Source organism: Pleurodeles waltl, chromosome 3_1, assembly GCF_031143425.1.
Source record: "Pleurodeles waltl isolate 20211129_DDA chromosome 3_1, aPleWal1.hap1.20221129, whole genome shotgun sequence".
NCBI classification, from domain to species: domain Eukaryota; kingdom Metazoa; phylum Chordata; class Amphibia; order Caudata; family Salamandridae; genus Pleurodeles; species Pleurodeles waltl.
The window spans coordinates 1419600028-1419619368 of NC_090440.1; positions in this window are offsets into that span (position 1 = coordinate 1419600028).

Genomic DNA, 19341 nt, shown 5'->3' on the forward strand with positions numbered 1-19341 from the left:
AAAAATACCTATCCCTTCTATCTCTTCAGGTTTTGGGCCTTATTCTGTTGCAGGCACCTGGCCCACCCACACAAGTGAGGTATCATTTTTATCGGGAGACTTGGGGGAATGCTGGGTGGAAGGAAATTTGTGGCTCCTCTCAGATTCCAGAACTTTCTGCCACAGAAATGAGAGGAAAAAGTGTTTTTTTAGCCAAATTTTGAGGTTTGCAAAGGATTCTGGGTAACAGAACCTGGTCCGAGCCCCGCAAGTCACCCCTCCTTGGATTCCCCGAGGTCTCTAGTTTTCAGAAATGCACAGGTTTGGTAGGTTTCCCTAGGTGCCCGCTGAGCTACAGGCCAAAATCCACAGGTAGGCACTGTTTTCTTCCAAAATTTTGGTTGTGTTCACGTTGCGCTTTGGGGCGTTTCCTGTCGCGGGCGCTAGGCCTACCCACGCAAGTGAGGTATCATTTTTATCGGGAGACGTGGGGGAACGCTGGGTGGAAGGAAATTTGTGGCTCCTCTCAGATTCCAGAACTTTCTGCCACAGAAATGTGAGGAACATGTGTTTTTTTAGCCAAATTTTGAGGTTTGCAAAGGATTCTGGGTAACCGAACCTGGTCCGAGCCCCGCAAGTCACCCCTCCTTAGATTCCCCTAGGTCTCTAGTTTTCAGAAATGCACAGGTTTGGTAGGTTTCCCTAGGTGGCGGCTGAGCTAGAGGCCAAAATCTACAGGTAGTCACTTTGCTAAAAACAGCTCTGTTTTCTGTGATATGTCCACGTTGTGTTTTGGGGCATATCCTGTCGCGGGCGCTAGGCCTACCCACACAAGTGAGGTATCATTTTTATCGGGAGACGTGGGGGAACGCTGGGTGGAAGGAAATTTGTGGCTCCTCTCAGATTCCAGAACTTTCTGCCACAGAAATGTGAGGAACATGTGTTTTTTTAGCCAAATTTTGAGGTTTGCAAAGGATTCTGGGTAACAGAACCTGGTCCGAGCCACACAAGTCACCCTTCCTTGGATTCCCCTACGTCTCTAGTTTTCAGAAATGCACAGGTTTGGTAGGTTTCCCTAGGTGGCGGCTGAGCTAGAGGCCAAAATCTACAGGTAGTCACTTTGCTAAAAACAGCTCTGTTTTCTGTGATATGTCCACGTTGTGTTTTGGGGCATATCCTGTCGCGGGCGCTAGGCCTACCCACACAAGTGAGGTATCATTTTTATCGGGAGACGTGGGGGAACTTTGGGTGGAAGGAAATTTGTGGCTCCTCTCAGATTCCAGAACTTTCTGCCACAGAAATGTGAGGAACATGTGTTTTTTTAGCCAAATTTTGAGGTTTGCAAAGGATTCTGGGTAACAGAACCTGGTCCGAGCCCCGCAAGTCACCCCTCCTTGGATCCCCCTAGGTCTCTAGTTTTCAGAAATGCACAGGTTTGGTAGGTTTCCCTAGGTGGCGGCTGAGCTAGAGGCCAAAATCTACAGGTAGTCACTTTGCTAAAAACAGCTCTGTTTTCTGTGATATGTCCACGTTGTGTTTTGGGGCATATCCTGTCGCGGGCGCTAGGCCTACCCACACAAGTGAGGTATCATTTTTATCGGGAGACATGGGGGAACGCTAGGTGGAAGGAAATTTGTGGCTCCTCTCAGATTCCAGAACTTTCTGCCACAGAAATGTGAGGAACATGTGTTTTTTTAGCCAAATTTTGAGGTTTGCAAAGGATTCTGGGTAACCGAACCTGGTCCGAGCCACACAAGTTACCCCTCCTTGGATTCCCCTAGGTCTCTAGTTTTTAGAAATGCACAGGTTTGGTAGGTTTCCCTAGGTGGCGGCTGAGCTAGAGGCCAAAATCTACAGGTAGTCACTTTGCTAAAAACAGCTCTGTTTTCTGTGATGTGTCCAGGTTGTGTTTTGGGGCATATCCTGTCGCGGGTGCTAGGCCTACCCACACAAGTGAGGTATCATTTTTATCGGGAGACGTGGGGGAATGCTGGGTGGAAGGAAATTTGTTGCTCCTCTCAGATTCCAGAACTTTCTGCCACAGAAATGTGAGGAACATGTGTTTTTTTAGCCAAATTTTGAGGTTTGCAAAGGATTCTGGGTAATAGAACCTGGTCCGAGCCACACAAGTCACCCCTCCTTGGATTCCCCTAGGTCTCTAGTTTTCAGAAATGCACAGGTTTGGTAGGTTTCCCTAGGTGGCGGCTGAGCTAGAGGCCAAAATCTACAGGTAGTCACTTTGCTAAAAACATCTCTGTTTTCTGTGATATGTCCACGTTGTGTTTTGGGGCATATCCTGTCGCGGGCGCTAGGCCTACCCACACAAGTGAGGTATCATTTTTATCGGGAGACGTGGGGGAACGCTGGGTGGAAGGAAATTTGTGGCTCCTCTCAGATTCCAGAACTTTCTGCCACAGAAATGTGAGGAACATGTGTTTTTTTTAGCCAAATTTTGAGGTTTGCAAAGGATTCTGGGTAACCGAACCTGGTCCGAGCCACACAAGTTACCCCTCCTTGAATTCCCCTAGGTCTTTAGTTTTCAGAAATGCACAGATTTGGTAGGTTTCCCTAGGTGGCGGCTGAGCTAGAGGCCAAAATCTACAGGTAGTCACTTTGCTAAAAACAGCTCTGTTTTCTGTGATGTGTCCAGGTTGTGTTTTGGGGCATATCCTGTCGCGGGCGCTAGGCCTACCCACACAAGTGAGGTATCATTTTTATCGGGAGACGTGGGGGAATGCTGGGTGGAAGGAAATTTGTCGCTCCTCTCAGATTCCAGAACTTTCTGCCACAGAAATGTGAGGAACATGTGTTTTTTTAGCCAAATTTTGAGGTTTGCAAAGGATTCTGGGTAACAGAACCTGGTCCGAGCCACACAAGTCACCCCTCCTTGGATTCCCCTAGGTCTCTAGTTTTCAGAAATGCACAGGTTTGGTAGGTTTCCCTAGGTGGCGGCTGAGCTAGAGGCCAAAATCTACAGGTAGTCACTTTGCTAAAAACAGCTCTGTTTTCTGTGATGTGTCCAGGTTGTGTTTTGGGGCATATCCTGTCGCGGGCGCTAGGCCTACCCACACAAGTGAGGTATCATTTTTATCGGGAGACGTGGGGGAACGCTGGGTGGAAGGAAATTTGTGGCTCCTCTCAGATTCCAGAACTTTCTGCCACAGAAATGTGAGGAACATGTGTTTTTTTAGCCAAATTTTGAGGTTTGCAAAGGATTCTGGGTAACAGAACCTGGTCCGAGCCACACAAGTCACCCCTCCTTGGATTCCCCTTGGTCTCTAGTTTTCAGAAATGCATAGGTTTGGTAGGTTTCCCTAGGTGGCGGCTGAGCTAGAGGCCAAAATCTACAGGTAGCCACTTTGCTAAAAACAGCTCTGTTTTCTGTGATATGTCCACGTTGTGTTTTGGGGCATATCCTGTCGCGGGCGCTAGGCCTACCCACACAAGTGAGGTATCATTTTTATCGGGAGACGTGGGGGAACGCTGGGTGGAAGGAAATTTGTGGCTCCTCTCAGATTCCAGAACTTTCTGCCACAGAAATGTGAGGAACATGTGTTTTTTTAGCCAAATTTTGAGGTTTGCAAAGGATTCTGGGTAACAGAACCTGGTCCGAGCCCCGCAAGTCACCCCTCCTTGGATCCCCCTAGGTCTCTAGTTTTCAGAAATGCACAGGTTTGGTAGGTTTCCGTAGTTGGCGGCTGAGCTAGAGGCCAAAATCTACAGGTAGTCACTTTGCTAAAAACAGCTCTGTTTTCTGTGATATGTCCACGTTGTGTTTTGGGGCATATCCTGTCGCGGGCGCTAGGCCTACCCACACAAGTGAGGTATCATTTTTATCGGGAGACGTGGGGGAACGCTAGGTGGAAGGAAATTTGTGGCTCCTCTCAGATTCCAGAACTTTCTGCCACAGAAATGTGAGGAACATGTGTTTTTTTAGCCAAATTTTGAGGTTTGCAAAGGATTCTGGGTAACCGAACCTGGTCCGAGCCACACAAGTTACCCCTCCTTGGATTCCCCTAGGTCTTTAGTTTTCAGAAATGCACAGGTTTGGTAGGTTTCCCTAGGTGGCGGCTGAGCTAGAGGCCAAAATCTACAGGTAGTCACTTTGCTAAAAACAGCTCTGTTTTCTGTGATGTGTCCAGGTTGTGTTTTGGGGCATATCCTGTCGCGGGCGCTAGGCCTACCCACACAAGTGAGGTATCATTTTTATCGGGAGACGTGGGGGAATGCTGGGTGGAAGGAAATTTGTCGCTCCTCTCAGATTCCAGAACTTTCTGCCACAGAAATGTGAGGAACATGTGTTTTTTTAGCCAAATTTTGAGGTTTGCAAAGGATTCTGGGTAACAGAACCTGGTCCGAGCCACACAAGTCACCCCTCCTTGGATTCCCCTAGGTCTCTAGTTTTCAGAAATGCACAGGTTTGGTAGGTTTCCCTAGGTGGTGGCTGAGCTAGAGGCCAAAATCTACAGGTAGTCACTTTGCTAAAAACAGCTCTGTTTTCTGTGATGTGTCCACGTTGTGTTTTGGGGCATATCCTGTCGCGGGCGCTAGGCCTACCCACACAAGTGAGGTATCATTTTTATCGGGAGACTTGGGGGAACATAGAATAGCAAAACAAGTGTTATTGCCCCTTGTCTTTCTCTACATTTATTCCTTCCAAATATAGTGGTGTGTGTAAAAAAGACATCTATTTGTGAAATTCCATGTAATTCACGTGCTACTATGGTCACCCCGGAATTCAGAGATGTGCAAATAACCACTGCTCCTCAACACCTTATCTTGTGCCCTTTTTGGAAATGCAAAGGTTTTCTTGATAGCTATTTTTACTCCTTATATTTCAGCAAATGAATTACTGTATACCCGGTATAGAATGAAAACGCACTGCAGGGTGCAGCTCATTGATTGGCTCTGGGTTCCTCGGGTTCTTGATGAACCTACAAACCCTATATATCCCCGCAACCAGAGGAGTCCAGCAGACGTAACGGTATATTGCTTTTGATAATCTGACATTGCAGGGAAAAGTTACAGAGTAAAAAGTAGAGAAAAATTGATGTTTTTTTCACCTCAATTTCAATATTTTTCTTTTTCAGCTGTTATTTTCTGTAGGAAACCCTTGTAGGATCTACACAAATGACCCCTTGCTGAATTCAGAATGTTGTCTACTTTTCAGAAATGTTTAGGTTTCTGGGATCCAGCATTGGTTTCATGACCATTCCTGTCACTGACTGGAAGGAGGCTGAAAGCACAAAAAATTGCACAAATGGGGTATGCCCCAGTAAAATGCCAAAATTGTGTTGAAAAATTGGGTTTTCGGATTCAAGTCTGCCTGTTCCTGAAAGCTGGGAAGCTGCTGAGTTTAGCACCGCAGACCCTTTGTTGATGCCATTTTCAGGGGAAAAACCACAAGCCTTCTTCTGCAGCCCCTTTTTCCAATTTTTAAAAAAAAAACGAAATTTTCACTGTATTTTGGCCAATTTCTTGGCCTCCTTCAGGGGAACCCACAAAGTCTGGGTACCTTTAGAATCCCTAGGATGTTGGAAAAAAAGGACGCAAATTTGGCTTGGTTAGCTTATGTGGACAAAAAGTTATGAGGGCCTAAGCGCGAACTGCCCCAAATAGGCAAAAAAAGGCCTGGCACAGGAGGGGGAAAAGGCCTGGCAGCGAAGGGGTTAAAAAGATTGCTGCACCAGGCACCACGAGTGCTAAAGCCGGCCCGACTGGGCACACAAACATCTCTTTAGCTGGTGCCTTAACCCCGTAAGATATTTTAAAATGCAGACTTTGCAACCAATGAAGCAGAACAGATTTACTGGCATTTCTTCTTGTTGTACATTTCTTTATGGCAGAGTTTGCAGAATAGGAATGCAGAAATCGAGGTCATTTGTGCTGCTGTCCCTTGAATTTATCTCAGCCACTGGTAACTATTCAGGCTGCATTTCATTTCTTTATTTTTAGCCCACCATGCCACTCCACACAGAGACCTTCCATATGCAAATCAGACTTAGTCCTGACCAGGTGCCATCAAGACAGTAACACAAGCAATTTATGAACAGTTTCTACCTTTCTGGTCTGCATCAGTGAGTAACCCCAGTTAATTAGAAAAGTAAACATGGGATCCATGTCTCGGCATACCATTTACACTTAGGGCATTTCACTCAAAAACATTTTAAGTGAAATGTTTGAGCGTATCTCAGCCGCTGACAATTTTCCAAAGCTGCATTATATCCATCATTTTTTCTCACATTTTCAATCTAGACAGATCTGCCACATGCAAACTTCGCTTGGTCTGTAAAAATCTGAATTGTCAAGTCTCGACAACCAGGTGAAGAACAAACTACACAAGACCTCCAGAAACACTAGACTGCGTTTTGCCACTTTGAGCTTCATTAAAGAAGTGTAAATTGAGTGACACACAACCAACTCCTGGTCAAGATCTGAAACGGCTGGGCCGAAATTAGAAAGTGCTAGGCCAAGATCTCAAAGTGATAACAATAGCACAGCAGTGGCCTTATGTCGCTCTGTGTTGGCCTAAACTGACACATCAATGGCTTAAGATCAGACAACACTGGATTAAGCACATACATCACCATACAAAGATTGAACAGAGGTGGGCCAAGCCCAGGCACTGCCGTCTCAAGACAACATGTTTCACCAAGATCTCACAGTGCTTGGCCAAAAGTACATATTATTGGTCCAGGGTCTTATAGTGTTGGAGCAAAATAAAACATTTCAAGGTCAGGTGGCTCTGTACACTAATGCATCTGCTTTTGGAGTCTTTTTCTGACACGGTAGTCACCTGTTCGCCTTGTTAGGTCAACTCAGTCTTTTATTCTTCTGAGTTTAATAAAATGATTATCATTGAGTTGGGTAATAATAAACATCTTTTATTTCAGCGCCAAGAATCCTAGGTGTGAATGTGTGTATTACAAATGCATGTTATGTTATATGCTTAGATTGTAACCTTTTAAATTTGTACCTAAAACATGAGAATTGGAAGCTAATGGCCCACCTTCACCTTGAAGTTTAAATATAAGAGACTGTGAGCTTAACAGCACACCAGCAATTAACTCACTAGCCACGAGTGCAAGGTCACACAATGCTGACTAAAAATCACAAAGTCTTCTTCTAACAAAGAAAAGTTGCGGGTAAGGTCACGGTATTGCGGCAAGACCATGCAGAAGAGTCCAAAATGCTTTCAGCCAACATCAGTGTTCACCTAATATCAAGCAGCGTTGCCAATCACTTCAAGCTCTGAACCTGGAAAAAGTGTGCCGAAAATCGCTTGCTATAGAAATGATGGCCAGTATAACCAGTCATTTTAACTGCAAATATTTTTGAAGGTCAAAATAGCTGGCTCGTTTTTAATTGAAATAAATACCTGTCATGTGCCAGATGTTTGGAGACAATCAACACATTTGGGAAATTTAAAACAAACTACTAAATGCATCTTTTTGTACATTCAAGGGCAACAATAATACTTTACTGATGGCAGAATTTCGGTATGTTCATGTCCTGCCGCCAGCACAACTCTCAGCTCAAGTGGATGAGCATTTACATGTTTTTCCATATTAAAATCATGTATTGCATTGACTTCCTTTCAGGGAACACTGGGTTCTAAATCTTCCAACCATGAAAACAGAAGTGAATGAGCCCATAGGTAAATACACATGCGTGTTTACTCATGTGTATATTTACTACTAAACCTAAGTGTAACACAACACTTTTTAGCTTCTCACCATTTCGGACTGTAGACTCACACCTAGGTGCAGAGTCACAATCTCAAATCAGGCAAACATTATTTTTTTAATTTGGATATATGGAATGGACCCTCTGGGATCCTCCTGCACTGACTCCTTATGCTTTTTAAAACAATCATTTTAGGATACAGGAATCAAGTCCCCAAGTTCTAGCAAGGTAGCTGCAACATTTTCCTCAGGTTGCCGCCAGCCAATCAGATCACATAGCTTGACCTCACAGGACCACAGATTTCCTGGTGGGTTCACAGTGATACAGAGGTGTGGAGTATGCATAAAAGTTGAACTTCAATTTTTCAAAAGCCACTGAATGGGTTTACACCAAATCACAAAAAGCACACTTTGTGGTTAAGAATCTAGCATTGTGCTGAAATTGGTGTAATTCTGTGCAGCTATTTTTCTCAATTGCTTTTATTTTTTTAATGGAAAATTGCATTTTTCGCTGCCATGGCTAGGTGTATCATCCCAAAACTTTCCAGGAAGTAGCTGAGGTCGATCAGGCTAATTTTTGGAAAGTTCTGTGAAGATTCGTCTAATGTTGCCAAAGTTATTACGAAACCAAACAATCCATGTCTTCTGATATGTATTCCTAACTATAACTGCCTAGTGTCAACAGCCTCGGGGTTTGGCCCAGCTGGATTGGGAAGGGGTGGGTGACCCTCCTTCCTGAGTTTGTATAAGCCAGAGACCCCCATTACCTGTGACCTAAATATATTTTTTATGAGAGGGAGTGTGCAGCACCTTCTTGGAGCCTTGAAAGTCCCTGGTGACCCAGTCCCTTGGGCTGACTCACACTCTGTGTCCCGGGGAGCCCATCCCCGGAACACAGTAGTTTCAATGCCTGCAGGATAGTGGGCAAGGAAGTCAGGTCTGCTCCCGCCAGGTGGGAACAGACTTATGTTTAGAAAGTCAGATTGTTCCTGTCTGTTGGAAGCAATTACAAATAGCTGCATCATCCTGGGTGCTTCAGGTCAGCGGCAGGGCACACACCATCAGCACCTAAGGCCCTAGACAAGGGGGGCACTGGGGCCACTTTTGGCTTGGGGAGGAGAGCCTGTGTCATCCCTTCCCGTAATTAAAAGTGAAGGCCCAAGGGATGGGGTCAACAGGGCCCTTAACGGCTTGTGGTGGGTGGGCTGTGCATTCCCTCTCCGTATTACAAAATGAAAACCCTGGGGGATAGGGTCCCTGGGACCCATAATGGCATGGGGAGCTGTGTCGTAAACCCCCTCCCCTTAATTAAAAATAAAGGCCCGGGGTCAGCATCCAAGGGACCTGCTGTGTCTCTAGGAGAGGGGGGTTGTGTGCGCCCACCTCTAAATAATTATTTTGCCCTGGGGAATGGGATCCCTGAGGCCATAAAGGCCTAGGGTAGGGGCCACATGCCTTCTCAACTTATGAAAAAAAGGTTCCCAGAGATGGCATCCTTTGAGCCTCTAGAGGGTCGGGCCGGAGGCTGCATCCCCCTCCTTTTAACCCATTCGCTGCCAGGTCTTTTCCCCCTCATGTGCCAAGCCTTTTTTTGGCTAGTAGGGGGCACTTGGCGCTTAGGCCCCAATAACGTTTTGTCCACATAAGCTACCCATGCCAAGCTTGTGTCCTTTTTTCCAACATCCTAGGGATTCTAGCGGTACCCAGACTTTCTGGGGTCCCCTGGAGGAGACCAAGAAATTAGTAAAAATACAGCAAACATTTTGCTTTTTAAACAAAAATGGGAAAAAAGAGCTGCAGAAGAAGGCTTGTGTTTTTTCCCCTGAAAATGACATCAACAAAGGGTTTGTGGTGCTAAAATCACCATCTTCCCAGCTTTCAGGAACAGGCGCACTTGAATCAGAAAAACACATTTTTCAACACAATTTTGGCATTTTACTGGGAAATATCCAATTTTTATTATTTTTTGTGCTTTTAGCCTCCTTCCAGTTAGTGACAGAAATGGGTGTGAAACCAGTTGTGGATCCCGGACAGATATACATTTCTACAAAGTAGATAAGATTCTGAATTCAGCAAGGGGTCATTTGTGTAGATCCTACAAGGTTTTCCTACAGAAAATAACAGCTAAAATAAAAATAAATTGAAATTGAGGTGAAAAAACAGCTATTTTTCTCTACGTTTTACTCTGTAACTTTTTCCTGCAATGTCAGATTTTCAAAAGCAATATACCATTACATCTGCTGGACTCTTCTGTTTGCGGGCATATATAGGGCTTGTAGGTTCATCAAGAACTCTAGGTAACCAGAGCCAATAAAGGAACTGCACTTTGCAATGGGTTTTCATTGTATACTGGGTATACATCAAATCATTTGGTGAAATATAAAAAATGAAAAATAGGTATCAAGGACACCTTTGTATTACCATAATGGGCACAAGATAAGATGTTCAGAAGCAGTGGTTATTTGCACATCTCTGAATTCTGGGATCCCAATACTAGCATGTGAATTAAAGGATATTTTGCAAATAGTCGTGTTTTTTACACACTGTCTTACATTTGGAAGGAAAAAATATAGAGAAAGACAAGGGGCAATAACACTTGTTCTTCTATTCTGTGTTTCACCAAGTCTCCTAATAAAAATGGTACCTCACTTGTGTGGGTAGGCCTAATGCCAACGACAGGAAGCGCAACACGGACACATTACATTTTTATATTGAAATCTGATGTGTTTTTTGGAAAGGGCCTAGCTGTGGATTTTGGCCTTTAGCTCAGCCGGCACCTAGGGAAATCTAGCAAACCTATACATTTTTGAAAACTAGACACCTAGGGAAATTCAGAATGGGATGACTTGTGGGGCTCTTACCTGGTTCTGTTACCCAGAATCCTTTGCAAACCTCAAAATTTGGCAAAAAAAACACTTTGGTGACTGAAAGTTCTGGCATCTCAGAGAAGCCACATATTTCCTTCCTCCCAGCATTCCCCCAAGTCTCCTTATAAAAATGGTACCTCACTTGTGTTGGGAGGCCTAGTGCCTGCAACAGGAAATGCTCCAAAACACAACATCGACACATCACATTTTCCGAAAAAAACAGACCTGTTTTTTGCAAAGTGTCTAGCTGTGAATTTTGGCCTCTATCTCAGCCGGCACCTAGGGAAACCCTACCAAACCTGCGCATTGTTTTTAAAGCTAGAAACCTAGGGGAATCCAATCCAACATGGGGTCACTTGTGAGGCTCCCACCAGGGTCTGTTACCCAGAATCCTTTGCAAACCTTAACATTTGGCAAAAAAACACTTTTTCCCCACATTTCGGTGATGGAAAGTTTGGAATCTCAGAGGAGCCACAAATGTCCTTCCACCCAGCATTCCCCCAGGTGTCCTGATAAAAATGATACCTCACTTGTGTGGGTAGGCCTAGTGCCCGCAATAGGAAATGCCCCAAAACACTACGATGACACATCAAAATTATCAAACAAAAAAACGTCCTGTTTTTGAGGGGGGGGGGGGGACTTGCGTTTTTGGTCCTGGGATCAGGAGCCAACTTGGGAAACCTACCAAACCCAGACATTTCTGAAAACTAGACGCCCGATGGAGTCCCAGGAGGTGAGACTTGTGTGGGTCCCCCAGTGTTTTCTTACCCAGAATCGTCATCAAACCTCAAATTTAGCTAAAAAATCAATTTTTGCCACATTTCTGTGTGGGATCACTGCACCGGCACAAATTTCCTGCCACCCAACATTACCCTCAGCCGCCTGATAAAAATGATACCTCACTTGTGTAGGTGGGCCAAGTGCCTATGACAGGGAAGAGACAAAAACAGGTTGAAAATGAGGCAGTTTGGAAAAAATGTTTTTAAGCTGACAAGTGGGGCAGAATGTTTATTGGTATAGATGTGACAATGCTGGGTGGTAGGAATTTTGTGGATTCCTGCAGATTCCGAAAGGTTCCATCACAAAAATGTGGGAACAATTTGTGATTTCAAGCAAAGTTGGTGGTTTGCAGGGCATAGTGGGTAAGAAAATGGTTCAGGGATGCTTGAAAAGCACACCCCCCCTGGACTCACCCAGATGTTTTGTTTTCAGATGTGTCTAGGTTTCATAGATTTCTCTACATGGCAGGTTCCCAAAGTCCAAAAAGTGGAGCCCTCACCATTCCAAGTGGGACGATTTTGAGAGTTAGACATGCTCTCATGGCCCAAATGTAAAACCAAAACCCAAAATAATCAAATGTCCTCTTGCTTGCTATGGGATAAGATGTTTAATGTGCGGAGGAGAGCTGAAAGACTGTTACCCCCCCTTCCCTTTAAGTGGGGGCACCACCCCACTTTTTTTTTAATTCCCTGGCATCTAGTAGGCTTTCTACCTCCCTGGGGAGTGGATCGGGGATAATTGCCCTATCTGCCCACTACTGTAGTGGGCAGAACAACTTTGGGGAAGAAATGGCCTAAAATAAATTTTCTCCCCAGGGGAGCAACCTTTGCCTAAATCGCTCCCCATCTGTAAACAAAAAAAGAAAATCCCTTGTGCCTGGTGGTTTCTGCCACCATTGGGGGCAAATCAACATAAATAAGATAGGCCGATCTACCCCTAGAGGTTACAGAAAAGCCATACTAAAAAATTGCCCCTGGGGTGTAACCCTGTCCTAAGGGGGTCACTCCCCTTATCAATATAAACAAAAATAAAAACAATCCATGGTGTCTAGTGGCTTCTGACCCCCTGGGGTAGATCGGCCTAATTAATATTGGCTGATCTGCCCCCAAGGGGGGCAGAAATGTCTTTAGAAAAAAATGTCCCACCTTGGGGAGCAACCCTTGCCAAAGGGGTCACTCCCCTTATGCCAATTTCAAAAGAAAATAAATGCCTGGTGTCTAGTGGCTTTTGCCTCCCCTGGGGGCTGATCGGCCTAATTAATATAGGCCAATCTGTCACCGTGGGGGCAGAAATGGCCTTAGTAAAAATGCCCCCCAGGGGAGCAAAACTTGTTCAAGGGGGTCGCTCCCCTTATATGCCAATAACAAAAACAACAAACTCCCTGGTGTCTATTGGCTGTGCGATCGTGCTGCAGGAATGCTCACAGAGACATAAAAATGGAAGGAAAAGGCTTCCCTTCCCTTTTCATGACTCTCTGACCTTCCCTGCCCCCGTGCCGAGGAGAACCAAATCTGTTCAGCGCGATGGGAGGCGACCTCTGATGAGGTCAGCACGCAATCGCGTGCTGACGTCATGAGATGTCATAGGGGGAAAGGGGTGGTCGGATGGAAGGGGAAGCGATTCCTCTTCCAGCCCTGCCCTGGACCATTAGCTCTCCCCCCAAGGGCCTCTAGCAGGACGTAATGGTGACGTCCATGGCGCCTCAGTGCCCCGCCACCGGATGTAGTTACGTCAATGACGGGGAAGGGGTTCAAAGAAGATAAGGGCCCCAGGGAATAGAGTACCCGAGGCCATGAAGTCTTGGGGAGTGCAGCCGAGCACTCCCTTCTCCTCAAAAAAATATATGCCCCAGGGGATGGGATCTCCGGGGTCCTGAGAGTGTCAGGGAGTGGAGCCACACGTCCATTCCCCTTAAAACAATATTGCCATTGGTGGACAAGAGTGCGATTAACAATGCTTCAACTCCTGAGACTGCTACTCTAACACCATGGGAGAGGTTTGAGCAGGATACAAAGTACTTGCATGAGGCAACTAATTCAAAAAGGGAAATATCTAGTAATGTCTTCTATTGCTTGCTGAATGAGTATGTTGACACAATGGATGCAAAGAATTGCTATGTGTGCACAAAGATTCCTTCATCAGTACAAGAAGGGGTTACTTACCATAGTCTGCCACTTACGTATGGAATAAGCTGTAGTTTTCTATTAACAAGATTCTATGATCAAGAACATGTTCAATACTTCTACTCTAATCTGGATGTAGTGTTTTCTTTTGTGCCTGTAATTGAGTTTCTAAATAAATTAGCTAAGGAACATAACATAAAAATAGTTAGGGGTTTCTTTGAGCAGACACTGAAATTTGGAACAGCATATGCGCACCGCAATAATCTAACCTGCTTACTAACGCCTGTAGAAAAGAGCTTCTTAGATCACACTGATGATAGAAGAAAAGCATTAAAAGAAAGGCTAGAAAAGGGATTAGAAAAACAAACGTTTGCAAATGATTATGCGTATAGTGCAATAAAGACACAGGGTAAATTATCTATGGATGCAATACAAGTAGGAAGGCTTTGTATATATAGGCCAAAATCTGATAATGACACTTTATTTGTGGGAACGAGTGAGTGCAGCCATGTGTTTTTGTTTCAGAGTAAATGGACGTTCATGTTAAATGGACAGGATCCAGTGATCCCTGGGATCTATTATATATGGGACTTAATGCTTATTACCGTCTTCCAAAGGGATGGTATCGGACATGTTATTTGGGAATAGTTTTCCCAAAGATCTACCAAATTGATGACTTAAAGCAAGTTCCTAAAATGTCTGAATTACATCATACTAGACAAAAGAGAAAGACAGCGGCTGCTGTCGTAGGTGACATATTTGGAGCCATAATTTCTTCAGTAGGGGTTATCTTAAACTCCATATAGATTTGAAAGTTGTCTACTATTGTGGATAACATGCTGACAAACTTCACAGGGGCTATACTCCTGATGGATACTGAACTTATTGCGGAGAGGGCTATGACTCTTCAAAACCGGCTTGCTTTAGACATTCTTTTAGTGAAAAGTGGTGGAGTCTGTAAAATGCTTAATGAGCGCCATTGTTGTGCATTCATTCCTAATAATAGTAATAAGATTAGAGGTATGCTTACTAACCTAACAAGAGATAGTGCAGATTTGAGGGAGCTGAAGGAACCTGGAGTTTGGGAAAAGGTTGGAATAGGAATTACTAAGGTAGGGAATAGGTTTAGTAGTATTTGGAATGGGGTACTTGCAAAAATATTAGGGGCTATATTGATTGTTCTAACTTGTTTATTCGGACTATGGTTATCATGCAAAATTAGTAAAAGAATTAAAAGAAAATTGGCAAAACGCAATAAAAGAAAAGAAGAAAAGAAAAAGGAGAAAATGTTCAAAGCAATTTGGGAAAAATCACACAGGGAGGAAGAAATTGAAATGCGTGGCCTAAGAAAGTGAAAGATTGTGAAGGGAAAGGTTTTGTGTGATGACAAGTGTCATCAGAGGAGGGACTGAGAGAGCGTAGCACTTATACTCAAAATTAACATGAAATGTTTATGAACTAATGCTGCATAGAAAAGTTATTAATGCGCTTTTACTAAACGTGTGCTGAAAGGTGCCCACGGGGAGTGGCCGCCAATATATACGGGGATTAATGAAATTGACTAATAATGATATAATGATATGTTGAAATATGATTTTATACTAATATTAAGAGTTATATGTGAGAGTTTTGCTAATAAATCATTAGGCCTTAGTTAGCATGAGTTGAGGCCTAGCTGCCCGGTTTTCATATTAAATGTGTTTTTCTAACGAGCAGTGTGCTGACTTGCTGAAGGACATGTACTCATATTTTTTCAAAGCTAAAGGATGAGTGGAACCATAGTAGATCCGTTCTCATGAAATTTAACTTGCTAGAAGAAACATTTTTGCTGAATGCAACACTGTAGACTAGTAACAGGTACAAGGTCGCCTGAACCGGTACAGACAATGGACCTACTGACTGAAGATGAGAAAAGGACCACAAGAGTATGAAATCATACCGGACATCCTGCCCGCTGGAGACATCAATCACAAGAACCAATAAACTACGTGAGAACTGTTATGGGGTGACAAAATTTGATAATAACACTGTAAACCCATTGGATGAAGATAGTGGGGTGCCAACCCTAACCAATCAAGAATTAGGGGACTGTACAACAGAAAAGGGATAAAAACCTTTGACACGAGGAGCCTAGAGGAGATGCCATTGCGAACTTTGCTATGACCCAGACACTTTGGCACTCTGCATAGAGACTTTGCTGTTTGGTTCTTCAAACCATCCTTGCCTTGCCCGTCTTATACTTTTCCTCCTTATGAGGGAAGTGTCCCTTCTTACCCGTTCTTGCTGAATTCCCTGGCTGATGGCGAATAAACTAATGTCCTGAGGACGAAGACTGAATCTGTATGCGGACCCAATATGGAGGGTAACTATATGATGATGAAATTGTAATTGTCTGATTGCCTTTCCTTTCTGGTACCAACTGCTTCTTTTGACAGAGACCATAGTTAGATGTTTTCCAAATTCGTGTTACCAAATTATTTAGCATGAAGCCCAACATGCCAATGCTAATTCAAGGTTAGATAAGGGGTTCACTAAAGCGGACGCAATTAGATAAATGACTGGTTCAATGCTTTGTTGAATGATGTGCTAATGATACTCTGCTAAGGTTAACCTCTGTTGACGTCGTGCTATGTTCTAATGTTTGTGACCCTTGCTTTGATGAAATCTTATTCGAATTGCCATATTATGACAATGCTGATGTGTTTCATGGTTTTGAGACTAATAAACTTGCTAGTAGAATTGTAATCAATAGGGAATAAACTTCATATAATCGTACTAAACTGGTGTGGTTATTCATGACTGAAAGGTCATGGTGGTTTCTGAGTCTTATTGATGACGTTAGTGACTTGTTGGTTGACATCTTGATTAGTTATTCCGTCCTAAGGTGTCTTCAATCAGGGTCAAAAGATTCATTGGCCTAAAACGGGTCCCAGAGTGAATAAATTATCAAGAAAGGGACGCGTTAACAGCTCTGGTAGCAGAGCGATGGTTTAGGCTCTTTGGGGCCCTAGGACGAGGGACCATTGTTTAAAAGTGTTTTTCGAAATGATGCAAATTGGAGGTATGATGTGTTTCTAAATTCCCCATGACTTTCCCGCAATCTCAGAGCTTGCCTAAGTCAGTTGGGTATGTTCTCGGCGTTTTAGTATGTGTGGTGTAGAATTTGCGCTTGCTCAGCTTATGCATATTGCAGATGATTTGTGAAGTTTGTGTGCATTTAGGCCAGGTAATGTTGTTTTAGTAGGAGTGGTCGTACTCCGCAGTATGAGAGGAGGAAAGTCGGAGAACTTCATGTGAGCGTGGCGCTTTGTGCTAAAAATCCATCTCCAGTATGCCTAAAAAAACACAGCTGCACGACTTCACAGCAGGAGTGCATTACCAAGAGGATTTTTCGTGCAGGCAGTCTCTTGGCTGCTGCCCCTTTTTAAAAGCAAACTGTTTTACAAGAAAGTTAACTTTGAAATTCCTGAGAGCCAGCGGCGCTGGCAACCTCAAGAGAATGCTGCTTTAAGCGAACTTTTTTTCTCCTCGGTACCACAGTAATCACCGATCACAACTCACTTTGATCCCTGCTATCAAAAGCCCCTCGAGTCTGGCAGGGGACGTGTTTCTGGTGGTACAGCGAGCCCCACTGCGCCAAGATAATTAGCCTTCATCCATGTGTGCTCTGGGACTGTCAGATAAATATTTTTTGTGAGGCTGTCTTCTCTTTCCGACTTGTCCCGGCGCGCTGGCTGGCATCTGTGCCAGTCAGCCATGGAGCCTTAATCCCTAGCTGCAGTCTGCCTCTAAGTTCCTTCTTGTCTAACAAGTGCCGCAGTATGTCGCTACTGTTTTTGGTTTACTTGTGAGGGTGTATTTTTTATTTGTTAAAACTTCCAATATATTTCGTCCCCGGCAAAGAGTTTCTTACCTTGAGGAAAATAAATGTAATAATCAGGCTGCCGAGCGCCAAACACACACCTTTGCAACATAGTGCAAGGGTGTCTGCGTAGTCTAGCATAGATTTAGCACTGAAATGGTACCTTTCCAGTACAAAACCCAAAGCCTAGACAAGCTTTTTTCTTTTTGTATGTGTGCTTTGCAGCGCAGCACACATTTAAATTGGGAAAAGAAACGAGACATAAAAGTGTTTCTTTTCTAACGCCTGTTTCAAAGTGCCAGTATTTTTTTTATACAAAATCCTGTCTGCTATTGTTAGTAAATACGATTTTACTTCAAAAAGCACGAGTGGTAGCATGGACACACCCATGAACCACCTTTGTAACGTTCCCTTGACACAGATTAATGCATTATCTATGTTCTGGAAAGGAAAACCAGCAATGAACATTTTACAGAGGTTTGTGTCACTTTTTTGATACGAACTCAACACAAAAGGTCTGTAAATCTTACCCTCAGAGGCAAAAGCAAAGCAACATCAATGAGCTTTTTTTTTAGTCACCCATAACGGATGGAGCAATATAGAGATGTCCCCCATGTCAGCCTTTCAGTTTTGGTGTCACTGAATGTGAATTACAATATTTAATAAAAATGATGGACCTGTGCTGTCACGGCTGAGTGGAATGTGAGGAATTTACCAAGGTCCCAGAGAGCTCCGATAGACCAGGGACTCTTTTTTGGCCCCAGTGGAGGTAAAATGAGCCTCTCAAAGGAAGGCTGACATTACTGTTTACTCAGTATGATCTTCAGAGGGGGTGGCTATAATAAATGGGACTGGAGATTTTGCAATGTCTGAGTTTTTCTCATCTTCTCATGAGCAGTACTTCCATGCCATTTTGACTGAGGAACAACTAACTGGTTTTAGGCCATGGGGACAGTGATCCCATATTTCAATTGTTTAAATGACCTATGAGGCAGGCGGACAACTGTCTATGATCGATGTGAAAATAGTAACAGTTATACTGGCAAGTCACAGAGTAGACGGTAAAATTTGAAAATATGAATATCTATGTCGGGAGTCCTGATGTGCTCCAAAGTAAGCAATGATTTGTGCAATGAAAAGAGATCTATTTACAAGGGGTGTGGTCAGGTAGACAATAAGGGACAGATGTACAACCGGGAGTTTTGCGACTCGCAATTTGCGACTCATTTTCGAGTAGCAAATTGCGAGTATCAAAACAGTATGTACAACAGTGTACTTCATACTGTTTGCGATTCGCAATGGGGTCGCAAATGCCCTACCTCATGAATGTTCATGCGGCAGGTCGCAATTTGCGACCCCATTGGGAATGGTGGCACTCACAGGGATGGTGGCCTGCTGGGGTCAGCAGACCACCATGTCTGTGACTGCCTTTAAATAAAGCAGTATTTTTTTTTAAAGCAGCCCGTTTTACTTAAAGGGAAATGGAATGCATTTCAAAAACAAAAATTTACAAGTTTTCTTTTTATTTCTTCAGAGCAGGCAGTTGTCCGTGGGACCAATGTTTTCGCATGCATTCACAAAGGGGAAGGGTTCCCAAGGGGACCCCTTCCCTTTTGCGAATGGGTTAGCACCAGTTTGAGACAGGTGCTAAATTTGATTGTTTTGTGACTGCATTGACGGTCATAAAACAATCATACATCGGACTGCGACTCGCAATTAGGAAGAGAACGCCTCTTTCTAATTGCGACTCACAAACCCTTTTTGCAATTCGGTAAATAGATTACTGAATCGCAAAAATGGTTCTGTACATACCAAAATGCTTTATTCTCGTCGCAAAAGGCCATTTGCGACGAGAAAAAAGGTACATACATGTGGCCCCTAGTACCTTATCAAGGACTCCTCTTCATTGTACAACCCTAACCTGGCGGAATAATGGGATCACAGCATCTTCCATGTTGAAGGCTGAGCAATGTGGTTGGCTACCTGTATATAATCTCTTCAGAGCATCAAAAGGGCTGTTCCCATTCTGTTCCAAGAACAAAATC